Here is a 21,680-nt window from a genome sequence, read left to right as displayed (position 1 = left end):
ATAATCAATGCATTACTACATTACTACTAGATAGATTAAGTAATACATTGATTATTAATCAGTCTAGTAGTGTCTGGGGGCTTGGGAGACTGAGACCTCGGATGCCCTGAAGAAGACATCGAAGAGAATATCGAAAAGCTCGGCGCAATGATAATCGACGCGATTCAACCCAAAAGACTGTTGAGTAAAATATTTATTCCTGTAATAGTATTAATGTTAGATCTAGGTTTAATTATACTAACCTCGGAAACCTTTCGGAATATATATATATATATATATATATATATATATATATATATATATATATATATATATATATATATATATATATATATATATATATATATTATATGAATTTTCTTATTCAATTGAGGTTGTAGTTGCTGGCATAATTTTGATTTACTTTGGTTTTTATTAAAACTAAGACATTTTTGTACTGTGGCCTGATGATGGAGCATATATTGTAAGACTCGAAACCTGTAGCCTATAATTTAATTACAATAAAATCTACCATAGATTGTGAGAATTGACTATCTCCTATACACCAGTGTTTCTAATTATTTTCAGATCATGGTTGTTGATTCCTTCTTCTATAATTTTGACCTTTAGTTGATTTATAATTGAAATGTTGGTGTGATGATTGTTGGTTATAGAAGATTTGCCAATATCCCGAGGATTTGAATAAGAGTAAATGGAAGATGTACAATAAATTTGCAAGGGGTACCAGTACGGTTGGTGTGGAATGGATCAGAATAGAGGCAACATACGTCGACGTGAGAGGCTAAGCTAGCTGACAAATATTTTTCAATCGACAGGAAAAACTGGTAAAACTAGAGCTATAGTACGACCGACGCCAATGATGATGTAAATAATTAAAAACAAATGTTTCGCTATCATAAACATATATAAATAATAAAAAAAAATAAGAATAACTGTTGTATACTTATCAAAATAAAAAATATTAAGAAGATTTAGTAAATTTCCGCAAAGTAAATATTTTATAATCCCCATATTTTAAATTTAAATCCTTAATAACTTTTTAATTAATAAATTAATTATGTTTTGGTAAACTTTGCTTACATCCCTTTTAATGGTTTGTTAACTTGACGGCGATACCGGAAGGAAGGGGTGAGGGGTTCGGGAAAACCGCGACATCAAGGGGACTTGCGTTTAAAATAATAAATTTCGTTAGACTTACACAAAGCACTTGTCTCGCGGAATTCATGAGTGATACGTACCTAATTTGTAACCTTTAATACTCTATGAGGAATTTCTGCTTGCCTTAGACCTGTCATGTCACTTGTTACTTACGCTGGTTGTAGAATCTACGAGGAACGTTCTATATTCATGAATCGTGAATCGTATTCATGAATATACTTAAAAAATAAAAACATGATAAGTGCACCTTTATGAAGAAATTTCATAAGCTAAAATAATTACATTTTTATCGCTTACCATTATTAACAGACAAATCTCAAAATTATTTTTGGAAAATTTTAGTTTTTTAAAAATATTTAATTCGAAATTAGTAATTCTTTAATTGTTTCAGATACATTTTAGTCCTCAATTTGCCAATATGTACTAATATTTTATTAAAGTTGAAAAGGCAAAAAAGTAAAAAATTCGATTTATGCAATCAAAATAAATAACAAGATTCTGAAATTACTTTTTTGTGGCACGGTTAAGTTAAATATTATGTTTTTATGGGATTAAGCCACAATTGGACCCCGTTATGCAACAAGGAACCAACTAACATTTTTTCTAAAATGAAGTTCTTGGTTCCAATAGACTGTAAATAGTATTACTCATGTTCTGCAATAACGAACCAAATGTTCTAGTACCTGAGCACCATTTAGTGGACGATAAAACCATATTGTAGAATAATAATTTCGGTGGTCAGGTTTTCAATTTCAAACCAAGTAACTTTGGTTCCTTGTTACAGGTATCTGTAACATCCGATAGTTGGTTCCATGTTGTAGATTTATTTCATTAGGTTTCTGATTACCATTGGCAATCAATAGTTATTGTGAAAATATTACCTTACCAAAATAAATTTCTATCGCAAAGAGTGAAAAAAATTATGAGAAACGTAACGTTGATGCCATTAACTTCCACTGAAGCTTATATTTGCAATTTGCGAGAAGTGTGTATATTGACTTATATTTTTTTAACTTCTAACCTTAAAAACATTTTTAAAATTGTGAAGAATATTGTATTTTTTAGTTACTTGTATCTAATAGTATGTTAGTTAACAATTTTTAAAATTGCTCTTTAAAATTAAGCTCTTTTTGTTTATAATTTTTTAATTCCACTTTGACTTTTTTTGTAATATGTAAGTTGGTTCCTTATTGCAAAATTATTTTTTAGGTCCATCCAATTAACACCGAGGAAAAGCAGTGACCAAGTACCAGCAGTAGTTCATGTGAAGAATTAGAAATCAGCAATTTTAATGAACAGGATATATCGGTTACTAACAATGTGGGTAACGCAGAAGATTCTGACGATTCTGTTAAGGATAAAAATTTCGAACCTACCTAGTGATATATCTTCAGATGAAAGATTAGATCAAAATCTAAGTGGACAGTCTACTTTGAATGCAGAAATATCTTTCTTGGGTCGTCCAATAAAAGGAAGAAAGAGAAAATTTACATAGCAAGACAGAAAATAAAGAAAATAAAAACTAACAGCAATATGGAATATTACTAGTAGAAAACTAGTAAAATCAGAAGATTGTATCAGATACATGTGTTCATGTGCCGCTAAATGCCATGGAAAATTTTCTGTTCAAACCCTTCAACCGTTTTTCGAACACTATTGGCACTTAGCTGATTATCATCTACAAACTACATTTATATCAACATCCGTTAGAAAACATCCTGTACAGAGAAAAAATTTGCAGGCCACAAATCCTGCAGCACGACAATTCTCAGGAAAATACTTTATAAATAAAGTAGTAGTTTGTAGAAATATGTATACCAATACATTGCAAGTGTCAACTAAATGCTTAAATACTGCTCTTCAAAAAGTAAGCGAGGAGTCCGCGGTGGGCACAACAAAATGTCAGCAGATGAAAGAAATATTATAGTTAATCATATAAACCAGTTTCCACGCTATATATCCCATTACTGCAGAGCACGTGAAATGGACCAAGAATTTTTGCAAGAAGGAACTACTTTATCAATAATGTATAATCTTTGCAAACCAAAAAGTGAAAATTCTGGAGTTTCTCAACTTTTAAAAGAGTTTTTTTGAATGATTTTAACTTGCGACTAAAAAAGCCAAAAAAAGACACCTGCAATTAATGTGATGCCTTTAAAATTAAAATACAGAGTATTAAAAATGAAGAAAAAGAGGATATTGATAGACAACAGGAACTGCATTTGGAACAAGCTAAATTAGGGAGAAAACAAATGAACCTTGATTTAACCAAAGCAATAGAAGATGAACAAATAGAAACTCTGACCTTTGATTTAGAAAAAAACGCTTCCTTTACCTCGCATATATTCAAATATTATATTTTATAAACGACAATTATGGATAATTGCGGAATTTATGCAGGTAAGCAAGAAAAATCCAATTTTAATTTATGGCTCGAAGGACAGGCAGGCCGTGGAGCTGAAGAAGTGTGGTCTTGTCTAAGAAAATATATTTTCAGTACTGTTAGCGATAAAGTTGAACACATTATTCTGTGGAGCGATTCTTGTGGGGGTCAAAACTGGAACATTAAAATAGAACTTGTGTTAAAATGTCTTTTAGATGAATCACAGCATTTAAAGACTATTAGGTTGAGATTTTTAGTTCCAGGTCATACGTTTCTTCCAAATGATAGTGATTTTGGAGATATGGATTGTGCACTTAAAGGGCAACATAATATATTTTCACCTGAGGAATATAACAATATAATAAAAACTTGTAGACAAAAACGACCCATTAATGTAAATATTATAACACAAGAAGATTTTTTGAGTACCGCAAAATTAGAAAAACAAATCACCAACAAAAAAAAAGTAAAACCAACGAGACAATAAGTTGGTTACAAACCAAAGAAATTAAATTGTATAAAGACAAGCCTTTTAGCATATTTTTTAAAACGACTTATCAATACACTGACGATTATACAGAAGTAAGCATAAAAAAGGGAACAGAAAGAGAACCTTCAACTGGGTCACAGTTTGCCACGTATTTGGAACTATTATGGCCTACAGGAAAGGCAGTTTCGGAAACACAGCTTAAATATAAACAAAGTTATCTTCACTTAATACCCTTAGGCTACCACGATTTCTATACAAATCTTATAGCAGATAATACATTATTTCGAACCAGATACGGAGTGTTAATGTTATATTTAACAACAAAGAACCACGTAATTTTTTTCTTACTTAGGAGTTATTTTTTTAGTTGTTAATTTGATTATAGCATTAATAACCATAAGTTATAATAAACGTGTTTACTTTTGAGTCGTTTTTTTATTATTTTTATATCCAAATAATTTCCTCAAATAAATAAAACAATTTTCTTGATTTTCTCAAAACTAAGTTAATGTCAGTTGGTTCCTTGTTGCATAACAGGGTCCAATTATTGGTTGTGATTGTGATAAAAATCACATTTTTAATTAACTAATATTTGTCGTTTCGACCTTCACTCTGGAAATCGTTCTCAAAAAAGCTATTCTTTTAAATTATGAATAAATTTGTACAATTTTACATAATTTATACAAAAAACCTTTTTTGAAAACGATTTCTGAAATGGTGGTCGAAATGTCAAAAATTATTTAATTAAAAATGTGATTTTCATTACAGTCACAACCAATAATTATTGTGGCTTAATCCAATAAAACCATAACAAAATAAATAAATCAAGAAAACAATCTTATTTTAAATCAGGTATTCAGAACGACTCCGAATAGGACATACTTTCCTTACACACAAGCATATATCTTCAACCAGGAGGCTGCTCCGATGTGTACCAAGTGCAACACACAGTTGTCAGTGAAACATATAATTGTTGAGTGTCCAGTGTACCAGAACGAAAGAATCGCGTGTGCCCTTAGTGATAATTTAAAAAGTATACTAACGTCAAATTTACAGTCTTTATTAAGTTATCTTAAAATGACTAAACTATATACCAGATTGTAAAAAATATTTTTTTATGTAATAATATGTATCTTACTGTTTGTGTATGTCCCCCCGCTAATAACCCTTAGTGGTTGATGCGGGTATATTTGTTTAAATAAAAAAAAAGGGTATTCAGAAGCACAATGGCTTAATTTCTAATTTTGCATTTTCTCATTTCTAAGTAATGCTTTTAAATAAAAGCATCATATATGTTTAAATATTCAATATCTAGTTAAAAATGAGATTAAGACAAGTGTTACTATTTACTAATATGTAAATAAACAATATATGGTCTATTTATACCATAACTAGTTAAACTCCTTTTAGAATTTTTTATCAAGTTGATTTGTAAATAAATTTAGTATCTTATGATATTGTACAGCAGTTAGTGTGCGTTCAAAAAATATTACTATATACAAAGATTTATTATACTAACTATTCTCATCTCTACAATATTCTCACTATACAGTATTTAGTTTAAGACTCACTTACACTATTTTGTAACTAACTGTTTACTTGTATATCCATATAGAAGCAATATACGTTAATATTTGCCGGTTTAACTACCATTTCCACCTAATTTTTCCAAACATGTTTGTTAAAAATATTAGCGAAACCAAACTTTACATATAAATGAAATGACATATTATTTCATTTATTATTTTATATTTTGTCATAGGTTTTAGGGCACCACTTGGATGACTCTTTATATTGACACTGAGTTAAAAACTTTTTTCTATAAATGAAAACTTAATCTTAAACTAGTAGTACCATCATAATTTTAAATAGAAAATTTGATGGTACTACCAGTTTAGGGCATACGGTTCACAGTCCCTCTAAGGGGAAAATTTGCCCGTCCCAGATACCTCAAATATGATAGAAAGGAGAATATAGAAAAAGAAGAAAGAAGAAATAAAGAAAATCAGACCGGAGAAATAAAGAGAAGGATACGGTTGGCTTGGGCATCCTTCAGAAAACTTTCCTATATACTAAAAAATAGAAAATACCCCCAATATTTAAAAACAAGAGTCTTCAACCAATGTATACTTCCTGTTGTCACCTACGGTTCTTAAACTTGGACGTTTACAAAGGAAAACATGGAAAAATAGCAAAGGCCCAAAGAGCTATGGAAAGACAAATGCTGAACATCAGGCTATCAGACAAGAAAAGAAATACTTGGATCTGCAACAAAACAAAAGTGACCGATGTATTAACGCAGATAGCAAAACTTAAGTGGAAGTTGGCTGGACATACCATAAGAAAGAAAGACGACAGATGGAATAAGATGATTATACACTGGAGACCATATAGTTACAAACACAAAAGAGGAAGGCCACAAATGAGATGGTCAGATGACTTGAAGAAACACGCAGGCCCGAAGTGGATACAAATTGCCTACAATAGAAAGACGTGGAAGAAGGAAGAGGAGGTCTATGTCCAAAATTGGACAGCCAGGGCTGTATAGATAGATAGATAGATAGAAAGGAGAATAGAACAGCTTTCTAATGTAAAAGATGCACGCTTTTTTCTTATAGCGGGATCAGGAATAGAATTAAACAAGTCTTTGGCCAGGAAAAATAATATGTTTATTTTTGTTATTCTACGCACGCTCCTTGCGCTGTTTATTAGACACTCAAATTTAATGACAATGCAGAAAATATTTGTATAATAATGAAATGCATCTCATGCATCAAATAGTCAGTGGGCTCTTCCCTTTCCACTGTTCACTGTAACTGAGAACCACAAATCTCTATTTTGTGTCGTGGCGTTACTTCCGTGACGCTTGCTTTAGTATTTTATTTTAGGAAAAAAGTAATACAACGCCAGTTTAAAACGAAAAAAAAATTATTACTTTTTAACCCCCTGAAAATATTTATTAAACCATATTTAGTTCAATGGATATTATGTATTTTGATTCAAATAATCTAAACCTAATCTATCCCAATAGTTAAAAATCACCTTTTGTATATATATATACAGATATATCTGTTTGTGTTGTATATATAATAAATATATGTTGTATATATAAATAAGTCTTATAAATCATAAGTTCCAGGTAAATAGAAATAGTATCTCTATAAAATAATAATATTTTGCCCAGATTTAGTCAAAAAAAAGTCAAGAGTTTTTTATGATTGTATTTTTTATATATAAATATAATAGTAAATTTTTATACTAAGTATTTAATACAGTAATTTATAAAAAGAATATATATTAGCAAATATTCTAAACGGTTTTTCAAATATTCCCATTTTATCAAGCGAAATAAACTATTCTAATGTGCATAAAACGTAAATAGGGCTGATATCCTCTTATTGAAACTATGACCCTCTTATACAAATCTCATATCCCAACCCTAGTCCTCCGAAGTTGGTATATTTAATATCGAATTAAGAGAATAAGGAGAGGAGATATAACAATGTCTAATTGGAATCCGTAATGTGGAAGCATCTGACGATAACTGAATGAAAGTGGATGAACATCTGAAAGTCAGGACGTTTAGTTAATTGAGGTAAAGTTTGGTCAGTTAACGCTGGATGGGCACGCGCTACGGTCTAAATATGGAGCTGATTCTTACACCTGACTTAACAAAATTAACCCGAATTAGTATCATCGTTTATACGAGTCGTACTTAAAGGCTTTAATATTTATGTTGTTTTGTACTACGCTTTTACAACTTCACTGATATTCCTACGTTTTTTTAAAAAAGTAATAAATTCATATTTCAATGTTCAGGTAATTTCACTAATTCAAGGATTCATTTACATGGTAAACAAAGTCATACAATTATTTGAAAATATGCTGTAGTGTTTGCTCTATTATATTTTACATGTCTCCTTAAATCGTTGTTTGTATGAAAACTAGTTGTGATTGCTGTCTTGACTATATGTTTTTGCAACTATTTTATAATTTAGTCATACACTTTAAAGTAAGCGCAAAAATAGACAATAAAATTTTTACAGGACCACGAAGAGAACAAATGACATATCTAATGCCCCTAAATTTTAGGGGCAAGCAGTCTGAGAAGCCAATTTTATTTACATACTGTGTACATATTTAATAATTTTTTTTTACATCCAATGTTTATTGCATTCTGTCTCATTACAAACAATAAGCAATATGTATAATTTATGTACAATAACATAGTGCGAAGCTGCCCAATGGCGAGCACCCAGGTAAGACATATAATATAAATTTAATCTATGATGTAACAATTAATTTAAACTTCAACTTAACAAACAAACTTTTACAGATAAACAACACTGACAAAACATACGAGTAACATAAGACTAAAAAAGACCAAGAAAAGTTTTAGAAAACACCAGAATAAAATCTTGTTATTTCATTTCACCGCAATATGACACTATGTTCTGTTTCTCCAGATTTACTAGAAGTCCAAAGGATCTGGTCATTTTAATCGCCTTACGTGTGCAATGTTGAGCAGATTTATGGTAAGCGGATTTGGATGGCAGGATAGTCTGGTGTTGTATGCAGAGTTTACTGCAGATATTGCTTCGCTAACTGTTGGTAACTGTAGGGTTTACTGCAGATATTGTTTCGTAACTGTAGATCGTGGTGTAATTTGTTGTTCGTAATATACCAAGGGGCATTGCAAATCTGACGCAGTACTTTCAATTGAAATCGTTGAAGTTTTTGTATTATGATATTACTTGCTGTACCCCAGATTTGTGCTGCATATAGCCACGTCGGTTTTAAAATACATTTATAAATCAGAAGTTATTTCTCCAGGCTCATATTTGATTTTCGAGTCATGTACCAATGCATTTTCTTGTAGATTAAGCTAAGTTGAAGGCGTTTCTTCCAGATGTGGACGCCCCGATTAAGTTTGCTATCCAAATGAATTCCCGAGTATTTAAAGACGGTATTAACTGGTAGTGGAGTGTTGTTTATAGTAACTGGTGGGCGTTATCTTTTTTTAAAGTAAATGTTATTTGTGTTGATTTTAAACTGTTGACTTGGACTAGCCACAATTTAAACCAGCTCTCTAATTTAAGTAGGTGATTTTGCATTACCTGGGATGCTTCAGTTGCTGTAGAATATAGTGATTGTTGTATTGGTCATTATTGGGAGATCAGATGTGTATATATATATATATATATATATATATATATATATATATATATATATATATATATATATATATATATATATATATATTACCTTGGTGGGGTAAGGGCGCACTGCCCCACTGGACCGATCAGCACGAACCAACTTGTGAGAAGAAAGATGAGAAAGAAAAAGAAAAATAAAAGAGACGGAAAAGGGAACAGTGGAGATGAAGGAGAAAGTAGAAGAGGAGGAGTGAAAGAAAGGGATGAAACTCAAGGGAAGAAAAGTTGGAGAAGAGAAGTAGAAGAAATTGTAGATAGAAATAAAACAAACAGAAATAGCGGGAAAGATAGGGAAGAAAGGGAAAATCAACAAACCAAGAGAGAGGAAGAAATAAAGGGAGGAGAAAAAGAGAAATGGGAAAACAGGCAGAAGGAAAGAAAAAATAAAATGAGGGAGGAGATTTTAAGGAAAGAAAACGAAAGAAAGGAAGACAAAGAAGCAAGCAGCTCAGACAGAAGATGCAGCTTTGATGATGAATGGAAAAAAAGGAGGTCAAGAAAAAGAAAACCAAACAACAGGACAGAAACGTCCAGTTTAGAGGAAGAGGGGAAACCACTGAACTACAAAACTAGATCAAAGTTGGAGCGTCTCTAGGACTGCGTAGCGGAACTCGGAAAACTTATGAGAAAGGTGCCAAATACAAGGCTATCCATAAAGAGGGAGGTCGACATCTTGAGAAATCGGATGCTCGATTATATCGAGGAAGTGGAGGAAAATAATGAAGAAGAGGCTCCAAGAAAGTCTGTGTGCATGACATACAGAGGCGTGCAGATCAACATGGAACCCTTGAAAGTTAAGAAGTTGGCGACAATGGGGGTTCAAGTGGATCTAGAGAATCCAGAAGCCATTAAACGAAGGGTAGACGCTATCACAAATAAGATGACAACATGTAAGGAAGAGAAGGAAACACAAGAATTTCTAAACGAAGACTGGCCAGAGGAGGTCTTCACTAGGACTATAGTGAAAGAAGGTGACATCTCAGAATTAACAGGAGACGTGGCAGTCTTTGTCACCAACAATGACGAGGACAACAAAGCCATGGAAAAGGCCAAAGCTATGTTTCCGCAGCTACCAGGTGCTTCAGCGGAGGTGGATGAGGAGGGAGGCCTGGGAACTACGAAAGTCACGATGTCTGTTCATAAAGATGGAACGTGGATCCACAAGGAGAAGTATGGATTTAAACTTCTCCCAAACAAAAAGGGTAGAACCTGTGCCGATGAAGTTCCTGAAAACATGCAGGAAACTGGTACAGAAGATGGAGGAGCTGGGAAGAGAAAACTTGGGAATCCACACACCGGCAGCACTGGGAGTTGAGACATCGAGAAAAATTATGGAATGGGCTGTAAGAGGAAGAGATATAACGATCACGCTCCTAGGTAAAAAAACAACAAGAAGGTGGACCAATATCAACACCAAGCCCAAAGAACAAAATGGAGTCGTAATCATCAATAAAACCAAAGAAAAATCCTTTGTGGATCTAATGACAGAGGTAAAAAACAAGCTGACAGGAAGAAAGGACATTGACATTAAAAGGATCAGACAGACTAGAGACCAAGGAATATCACTGGAGTTAGTCGGAGGACGGGAAAAGGCGGAGGAAGTGAAGAAACTTCTCTCTGATAATACATGCGTGTCGAGAGCAGTGGCAAAAGGAGGCATCATGAAGAGAAGAATCTTAGTACAGGAAATCCCACCCAATACAACGAAGGAAGAGATCCAAAAGGCCACAGAGGAAGCAGCTGGCAAAGAGCGTGTCTGTGACATTATAAAAATTTGGACCGAGACACGAGGCGCAGTAAGGGGGATGATGAGTGCCGTGATCGATGTGGATGAAGATGTTGCCCAAAAAATCTTGCAAATGAAAAGAATAAAAGTAGACTACACATCCTGCCGATTAATAAAATCAAGGGTAGAAATACCGAGATGCTTGAGATGTCTTGCCTTTGGACACAAACAATGGCACTGCAAGGGACAGAACAGAAGAGGATGTTGCTTCCGATGTGGCAAAGAGGGTCACATAGCGCTGAAATGCAAGGAAGAAACAACCAGATGCCTCAACTGCGACGTGAATGGGCATGTGGCAAATTCAAGAATATGCCCAAAGTTTAACCGACTGGTTGAAAATAGGAATAACTGAGGACTAGTCCCAAGAGTACGAGAGTGTAAAAGAGAGCGCAAAAGAAATCCAAGGTTTAGAAATGGCAAACAAAGAAAACATGACTCGAGAGCTGAGAGTGCTCCAAACTAATGTGGGAACGGCAAGACTAGCACATGATCTTGCTGAAACTGCCGCAGTAGAAAAGAACATCGATGTGCTGGTGACGGCGGAACCAAATCCAACAGCGGTGAAAAGAAGAGGATGGTTTGTAGATACGACCGGGAGAGCTGCTGTACGAATCTACAATAGGAAACTGCGAGTGTATGAAATTAAGCCGAAAGAAGGATATGTGATTGTTCGGATGGAGGGGGTGCCACTGGTCTGCTGTTATATTTCTCCAAACGTGACAGTGGGCGAGTACGAGATGAAGATAGACGAGATCATGCAGGAAGTGGGAAACACAGGAGGAGAATACGTAGTGCTGGGAGATTTTAACGGAAAAGCAGCGGACTGGGGATCTCCCATCACCGATGCTCGCGGCAGGATACTAACTGACTGGGTGGGTGCTCTAGACCTAGTGGTTCTAAACACAGGTCTGGAACCTACGTTTGTTAGGAGAGGTACAGGTACGTACATCGACGTGACCATGGCGACACAAGAAATAGCGGCGAAAACAATAGGTTGGAAGGTTTTGCCAGACTACACTGGAACTGAACATCAATACATTGAGTTCTCGATAACTGGAAAGGGGACCACTAACACGGTCCGTGCATCCGGGACGTCGGTGGGCAGATGCGGCGATGGGAATGACTGGAAAGTATACGAGGAGATAATTAAATGAAGAGTGAGCATAATGCAGGGTCAATCACTGACAGTGGAAAGCCTGGAGAGAGTCATTAAAGAAGCGATGGAGGGAAGCAAGATTGGTCGCCAAGATGTCAACAGGATGCCATATTGGTGGAATGAGGACATCGAGGCACTAAGAAATGTGTGTATAGCAATGAGAAGAAGGTTAACAAGAGCAAGAGGTAAAGCAGGAATCAACCCTGAGATCATCGAGGAGATCGAGGAAGAGTACCGCGCAAGGAAGAGGGAATTGTACAGGAAAATCCGTACAGAAAAAAGAAGGCACTGAAAAGAGTTGTGTGAACAGCTGGATGAGGACATCTGGGGTCAGGGATACAAGATTGTCATGAAGGAGTTCCATGCGTATTCTCCTTATGAAATGCCTATGGATAAGAAGCTTAAGGTAACAAGAGAGCTCTTTCCGGATGGCAGATGTTATGGTGTATGGAGAGATGAAGGAGCTGAGCGAGCTGTACCCTTTACCATGGATGAACTTATCGAGGCATTGGGTTCACTGAAGACTCGTAGGTTCCCAGGACTAGATCAGATACCACCTAAGGCGGTGAAGGGTCTAGGACGGGTGGAACCTGCGTGGCTTCTGGAACACATGAATGCGCTGCTGGAAGCACAAACCTTTCCTGAGCCTTGGAGGACATCGAGGTTAATACTGCTTCCCAAAGCTAGGGAAAAGTATCGCCCCATCTGTCTGCTTCCATGCATCAGTAAGTTGTATGAAAGGATGCTGCGAGTACGCATAGACGACATGATTGAGAGGTCAGGTGGTTTATCAAGGAGGCAATTTGGTTTTTGTAAAGGGAAAAGCACGATTGATGCAATCATGAGTGTACTCGAAGCATTGCGCAACAGAGGGGATGAACATCGCTGGGCGGCTCTGCTGTTGTTTGATGTTAAGAATGCATTCAATACGTTGCAGTGGAACGAGGTAATGAAGGCAATGGGGGAGAGAGAATGTCCTGGTTACCTGATGAATGTGGTGGCGGAGTATCTGTCCGAGAGAAGGATTATGGTGGAAAAGGGCACGATCGTGGACGTGACGGCCGGGGTACCCCAGGGATCTGTCTTGGGCCCGACGCTATGGAATCTGGCATATGACGGGGTTATGCACTGTGAATACGGAGAGGGTACAACCCCCTTCGCATTCGCGGATGACCTCGCTGTACTGGTAGTGGCCCAGGATGAGCCAGATCTCAAATACCGGGTTAGAAACGCAGGCGGCGTCGTAAAGAAATGGATGACGCAGCACGGACTGAAACTTGCAACAGAGAAAACCGAAGCCATCATTCTGAAGGGGACAAGGAATAGGCAAAATATTGAATTAAAATCTGTGGGAGCATGTCTAACACCTAAGAAACACGTAAAGTATCTAGGAGTGACATTGCATCAGAATGGAAAATGGGGAGAGCACGTGCGGGAAGTGGTCCGGCGGAAGGCTGCGAATAGTACGGCTGCGTTGGGGAGGGTGATGCCGAACATTGGAGGACCCAAATCCGAAAGGAGGAGGGTCTTACACAGTGTTGTACAGTCGATTGTCCTCTACGCGGCACCAGTCTGGAGCGAGGCGGTAGAGATAACTGCCTGTAGGAGTCTCATGACACGAGTAGACAGAACAAGTCTGTTGCGACTGGCATGCGCCTACAGGACTGTGTCTGCGGCAGCCTTATGGACCATCACTGGATGTGTTCCGTTGCATGTTTTGGCGGTGGAAAGAAAAGAGCTTTATGACAGAAGAGGTCCAAACCTTACTGTGGCCGAGAAAAGACAGGAAAGGGAAAGGTCAGTTGAAAGATGGCAAGAAGAATGGAACAACACGGAAGATGTGGCACAGTGGACGAAAATGCTGATCCCTAACATAAGAGATTGGGTGGACTGTGGCCACAGGCGACTGGATTATTTCCTGACGCAGGTGCTCACAGGACACGGGTGTTTTAGGGCTTACTTCTATAGGATCGGAAAGGCTGATACAGATGAATGCCTATACTGTGGATACTCGGACACTGTGACACATACGATGTTAGATTGCAGCATATGGATAGTGGAAAGGAACAGAATGGAGAGAGAGACAGGTGTGAATTTTGTTACAGTGAGTAGCAATGATTGAAAATAAATTAGTTTGGACTAACATACACAGCTATATCCGTGCAGTGATCAAGAAAAAGGAAAAGGAAGAAAGACTGCTAAACCAACGCTAAAAATAAGAGTGAATGATGCTGAAAGGTGAAGCTAGAAAAGTGGGTCACATTGTATGAGTTGGAATGCGTGAGTCAGACTGTGGGGAAGGAGGAAATGCCCATCTAGAAATAATGCCGAACTAGGAGCGATGAGTGTCTTCTACGCGCTAGCTGGAACGAGACAGGGAACCTCCTTGCTGATGAATAGAGTGTGGATGTGTATGAATGGAGAATGAATGAATAAAGGTAGTGATTCGGAAGTGATGCCGGCCTTACAGCGGCCATTCCGCTTCCGGATCGCTGGATGACAGAGGAGGGTCTGGTTTAGCAGGTAGGCGTTCGGCGTAGACTCGGCGACGAGAGGGCATTTTAAAGTACCTTGGGAACTATCGCCGGGAGTACAAAGAACGAATCCTGCACTAAAGACGAAAAAAAAAAAAAAAGGTGTGTATATTAAGTAAAGGGTGGGTCCTAGTATGCTTCCTTATGGAACTCCGGAACATATTGGAAACATGTTAGTGATTTCCCACATCTTTTGACTTGAAAGAATCGATCTGTCAGGTAGGATCTTAAAAGTGAACTTATGTGATCAGGAAATATGGATTTAATGTTGGAGATAAGACCTACATGCCAAACTTTGTCGAATGCTTGAGAGACATCTAGAAATGCAACAGTACAGTAATTTTTGTGTTCGAGCGAATTTCTGCTAGTCTTTACCACCATATGAATTTGGTCGATGGTACCATGTTGTTTCCTTAACCCAAACCGATAATTCGGTAAAACATTAATGTTATATAAAAAAAAAACAACAGTCTTCTTAGAAAAAGCCGTTCAAATACTTTGGATAAAATAGGCAATAAGCTAATTGGGCGATATGTAGTTACTTCCGTTTAATCCTTATTAGGTTTTGGAATAAGAAAAATTTGAGTAACTTTCCATTGGAGTGGAAAATAACCTATTTTAGTATTGAATTAAATATATAAGTAATTAAACTTAAGCCTTCGTTGGGTAGATTTTTTAGTACTTAACTAAATATTAAATCATATCCAGGTAACTTTTTAATTTCCAGATTTAACAGATTTAATAGGCGGAGCCATTTGAAATGCTGGATTTACGACTTCATGAATAGCTTCCTCTTCGTCAACTAAGACTTCCCTCTGATGCGGTTGAAATACCCCGCATAGATGATTTGTAAAAGTTTATGCTTTGTTTATGTCAGTTTTATCCCAAGTGCCATTTTGTTTACTGATTGACTTATTCATTTGTTCGTTGTGTTTCAAGTTTTTTTGTTAGTTTTCACAGCGAATAGTTTGTATCATTTACAGGTTAAAGGTTCTTTAAATATTTGTTTATTCCATTGTCTTTATGTTGGATCAGTTTTATTTTGAGTAGTCAACAAGCTCTGTTAAGATTTCCTTTATTTTCTGGATACCTAGTGAGCTGCTACCTCTTTCGCAGTTTTCTTTTTTCCAATTTTGAGTGTATTTATGTGAGCAGGATAGGACTCAGAGTTGTATTTATAAGTAATTTCTGGGGTGGACGTCCAAGCAGCTTGCTGAATAACTGTAATTAAGTAAGCAACTGCAATTTCTATGTCGCTATCACTTTTACGAGGCAAGTTTAGGTAAATTGATGTTTTTATTTCTTCTTTATATCTGTTCCAGTTTGTTTTTTTATTAGAGAGTGTTAGATGTTAGGATAGTTACGAATTTGGCTTTATAGATCTATGAAGAAAGGGAAATGATCTGATGAGAGGTCGAATGAAGGAGAAATTTGGAGGTAATTATGTGATATTCCTTTTACTTTAGCAAAATCAATAAGAGCAGGAATTTTTTGTCCATCAGTGGGCCAATAAGTAGACTCTCCAGTAGAGAGAGGAATTAACTAATTCTCATTAATACTTTATAATAATTCTCGTCCTCGTGAGGTTGTGATTCTGGATCTCCATTTATGATGTTTGGCATTAAAATCTCCAGCAGTAATGAAACTATGTCCGACCATCTTAAAGTATTAGTAAAATCATCAGCTTACATTATTTTATCCGGCTGGCAATAAAGAGCAGATAAAATAATCGGGCCTTGTGAATCTTCAATCGACACTTATGTGGCTTGGATGTTAATGTTTAATAAAATATGATGCACCACATGGTACAAGGATTCTATCATATATTATACCATATAGAAATATTAGGTAAGGTTAGATTAAATTAGAAATATTATACCACAAGAAAATTATACTTTAAAAAAGAATATACAGAGCATGAAACAAAAAATGGACAAAATAAAAATAGAAATAAGTTCATATTAAAAAGTTTAATATTAGATACTTCGAATGCGGGGCTGCTGCCAAACGAAATAAAACACATGTTATAAATAAAAAATTTGGAATAATAACTAAAAAAGCCAAGAACATAAGAAAAATGACGGTATTAAATTTTTTTAATCTCTTCGTTTTAAAAAGAGTTAAGCTGAAAGGCCTTGACGATGGTGCTAAACGCATTCGAATATAACTTTTAAACAATCATATTTTGTTTAACTTTATTCTGTAGAAATAAAAAAAAATTAAAATCTTCAGTAAAAAGCGCTGTTTTTTTTGTATTTAACATTTTTTTTCTGTATGTTTTTAGTTAGTTTTTTGAAAAAAAAAAGAATGCTTTTTTGACGAGATAATTTGTGAACTTTTCAGTCTCGAATAACTCCAAAAATATTGACTTTTCGAAGAAACCCTAAGGAACATTTTTGTCTTAGAATTCACAATTTTAGCAAAACCATAGTTTTTTTGATAACCTTCCATCCCCGAATTGGGGTGATAACCACCCCCAGAGGAAAAGCACATATTGGATCTTTAGGATCACATGAACGCCCAGCTTGAGGCACAGGTGTTTCCGGAGCCTTGTAAAATCTCGAGGCTCGTACTCCTCTACCGAAGGGGTGGAAAGTATCGGCCTATTTGTCTTCTTTCGAGCATAAGCAAGCTGTATGAGAGAATGTTACATGCAATAATCAAAGAGGTGATAGAGAGGTCTGGGGGACTGTCCCCAAGTATGGATTTTGCAAGGGTAAGAGTACAGTAGATACGGCGATGGGGGTTTTCGGCCGGTGGAGGGGAGAGCACACCGCAACAAGTGGGCGGTTCTACTTCTCTTTGACGTCCAAAATGCTTTTAATATAATGCAGTGGTCCTCTTTGCTGGGTCTTCTAGCGACGAGGAATTGTCCGGCATATTTAATGAATATCGTCTCGTATTATCTGTCCGAGAGGAAAGTTATGGTTGAGAGAGGCGTGATTGTTGACATTACGGTTGAGGTGCCCCATGGATCCGTCATTGGCCCAGTACTGTGGCACCTGGCATACGACAGGATCATAGATTGCGAATTTGGAGAGGGGGTTGCCCCCTTCGCATTCGCGGATGATCTTGCGATGCTGATAGCAGCGTGAGACAGGGAGAAACTCTTATTCCGGGTATGGTATATAAGTATCCTGATCCAGGACTGGATGAATGACCATGGTTTAAGTCTCGTGGCGGAGTACACAGAGGCGGTAGTCGTTAAAGACCCGAGAAAGAGAGATAGAATTGTGATTGATTGTACAAATGTACCGGTCACTTATAAGAAGTACGTTAAGTACCTAGAGGTGGTTAAAGAGAGGCTGCGCTGAAGAGGGTAATTAACAATATCGGGGGACCCAAATTCATCGGGGTTGTGCAATCATTCTCTCCGCGGCACCAGTATTTAGTTTGACTGTGGAAATACAGGCGTAAAAGAGGCTCTTGGTACGCGCGGATATAACCTAGTCTGCTGCGATTAGCAAGTTCTTACAGTGCTGTATCCCCTTACATGTGTTGGTGATAGAGAGAGAAAGGATATATCAATGAAGAAACAGGAAAATATAAGGAGAGAATCTGTGAAGCTGTCTAGACTGTGGACACAGGCGCATAGACTACTATCTGACACAAGTACTCACAGAACACGGGAGCTTCCGTAGCTACTTGCACAAGTTCAAAAAAGGCGAATGTCTATATTGTGGGGCTTCTGACACTATGTCACATATCCTTTTGCAATGTATCAGATGGGGAAGAGAAAGTAATGAGCTAGAGAGAGTGTTTGAGTCGGTGAGAAGGATGGTGAACAAAAATCCACAACTATGTGAAAAAGGTGCTGTCGCTAAAAGAAAGAGCGGGAGCTAGATGCAATTCTAGCAACTATCGAGAACACAGAACGGGGTCCGCAGAGGTAGAAAGAACAAAAGGTGGAGAAAACAGGTGTAAAGACAAGTATGATTGAGAGAGTGGGAGAGGCAGAAATGGCGGCAGGTACGAGTAGGTGACAGTGTGTCACCGTGTGCCTTAGTCGTGGACTAATACGCACTCCGATGTTCATCGCATCGCCTCCAAACCTCTACAATTTTGACTATTGGTCAACTGACATGAAAATGCCCATATCGAGACAAAAGAAAATGTATAAATGTGGAACATTTTCAAGTCACAGTCTAGACTTGCTCCGGCTCCCATATAGGGTCTCCTATAACCTGGTAGCCCTTTGCTGAGGCTCTGCTCTTATTGTACGAACCTAGACTCGTGACCGGAATCTTTTTACCTTTAAGAATGTGTTTTTATTTCGTCACCTTCAAATTGGCACTTCGAATTGGCTGGTTAAAATCAACCTGTAAATGAATCAGTGGCAGTAGTATTTCAGGCCCTTCCTTCCTTCTTGGTTATATGGAGCCAACATACAAATTCAGCCAGCGACCTAGACTCTGAGCTACCCTGGAAGCTCCACACCAGCAGCCAACTTTATCGTCGAGCTGTTTTGCAGTTCCTGACACTGTCCCGTGCCAGATGTTTCAGCGAACGAGAAATCTCTAGAGCCACTAGTCCCAGAAGCTACTGAGGCTCCCGAAGTAGCCTGGGAGTCACTTCCTTCCTTGCTGCATGTGGCACCGATGTAAGAAATATTTATAATCTAACAAAGATGGAATTTACCAAGAGGGCACTTTGAATTGGCTGGTCGAAATCCCTCTGTAAGGCACCATGGTAATGGATAAGTTGCCGTAGTATTCCAGGCCCTTTCTTCCCAAGTAAAAAGCAGAGAATAAGAATATGCGTAGTAGGGTGCATCGAAAAAATAAAAGTTGGAAATATTGTATCTAATAGTGTATGTTACATGTGGAACTAGATTTTATTTTCCATAGAAATCAACGTTTCGGCATGAAACCCTTGCCTTTGTCAAGATTTTAAAATGTACAAGATTAAGAACAAACAGTTATTGTAATATATGTATATATATATATATATATATATATATATATATATATATATATATATATATATATATATATACATATATATATATATATATATACATATATATATATATATATATATATATATATATATATATATATATATATATATATATATATATATATATATATATATATATATATAAAGTAGTTAGGTATTATTGACTGACACGTTATGTAAAATAAAGTTTTATTTTGGGGTTGCAGTCATTAATAGGGCAGGAAAGTGAAACTCTTTGTTCTTTATCTAGCTTTCGCAAAATTGATTTGCTTCTTCAGGATATGCTAAAATATGGTATCAGTAAATACAATGAAATTAAAATTAAATAGCATTGTATAAAACTAGTATAAAAACTTACAACATGAGGTTAATCCATTAAATTTTCAAATTTACAAAACATTAAAACTTAACTTATTAAAATTATCTAGTTATGTAAGTACAATATTTTAATTTTATTTAATTTTGTACAAATTCATTGTGACATTGATTATGTTGAAATTATACTGGTTACCCATATTGAAAGAGGAAGTTATTAAAAGGAAAATACCAGTATTGGTAAGTCAGTAACATATAGAGAATACATCATTTATATTTTTTAAATAACAAACATATAAAATCGGAATTTGGTATTTATTGAAGGTAAACTAAATGCAAGATCAAATACTTACCATGTCGGGATAGTATTATGAGGTTTTTTCCTGGTTTTTCCCTCATAATTTACTATGGAATCACTAACGGGAGAATTTTACTGTCATCATGGCATGTATTTGTCTTTTTAAAGACGAATTACATGTTATAATTTTTTCTGACGGATATTCTCACGTTAAAGTTGATTTCATGTAATCGAATGAACTATCTTATAAGTAAAGTCGTCCCAGGAACGCAACTCAACAATATTGGCAATATCATTTTAAAGTCGTCTACTTTAAAATGTATAATGTATGTCTGAATTGTCAATATAGATGAGTCAGATAAAATTAAATTATTAGAAGAATTTTTCACTAAGTAACAAAAACAAAATTTGTTTAATTTACTAATGTTTGTATTTTGAGAACGATTTCCGAAGTGGAAATTGAAACGTCAATAAATGTATTTTAACCTTTAATTGTGGCTTATTCCCATTTAAATATTAATTAATTTAAAATGCCACAAGAAAATAGCTTCAGAACAATATTAAGAAACCGTTATGGGCCCAGCGTTATTCAAAATTATCGGAGATTGGAAATTCTATACAAGAAACTGGCACATTGTCAAAATTCAATCAAATTTTTACGAAGATGTAGAGACAACAACCTAATACCAAAGGGCTTGAAGTTACGTCCAGCATATTCAAGCAGAAGGTTGAACAACATTCTACATAGAGCCAGCTTGTCCATGATCCGCGAACGGTTACAATATCATAGATCAAATTTATTTTTTGTTGAACAAGATATTGTAAGTATTGAAGATTTACTTTTCGATGTGATATCAAATTCTGATTTTGATCAAATTATTTTTAGTTTACATATAGTATATGAAAATTCATATATTAAACAAAGAGATATACATTTAAATAAATTTAATATTCTATTAGAACAAAACAGTATACACACTTTAGATAACCTAAATAGAAATAATGACATTTTAACGATAGTTGTCAATATATCAAATAGACATTTAAATGCAACGGAGAATTTAATACTGTCAAAGGGTCTAAACTTTGCTGTTACTCAGCCATCAATACCAAAATTAGACATAATAAGCTCAGTGGAAAAAATATCTCAATGTTTACCAACCCATGAAAAGGAAGAATACAGAGTATTATGTAAGCTTGAATTGGAAAAGTCTAATAAAATTGAACAAAACATAAGCAAAGAGGAACTAAAGTCTATAAGAACTTTAAAAAATGACGACTCCATAATCATCCTACCAGCAGACAAGGGGAATGCAACTGTGGTAATGGATATAATTCAATATGAAAACAAAATTAAAGATCTAATAATAAACGGACCTTACACA

General features: G+C 35.8%; 1 protein-coding gene across 2 annotated transcripts in view; it reads right to left on the bottom strand.

Moving 5' to 3' along the window:
- Nucleotides 1–21,680, bottom strand: part of Apoltp (Apolipoprotein lipid transfer particle) — a 1,459,665-nt gene that overhangs the window by 70,565 nt on the left and 1,367,420 nt on the right. The gene's annotated exons all lie outside the window — the stretch shown is intronic.

The sequence above is a fragment of the Diabrotica undecimpunctata genome, chromosome 10, assembly GCF_040954645.1.
Source record: "Diabrotica undecimpunctata isolate CICGRU chromosome 10, icDiaUnde3, whole genome shotgun sequence".
NCBI lineage: Eukaryota > Metazoa > Arthropoda > Insecta > Coleoptera > Chrysomelidae > Diabrotica > Diabrotica undecimpunctata.
This window is presented reverse-complemented; position numbering and strand designations above follow the sequence as displayed.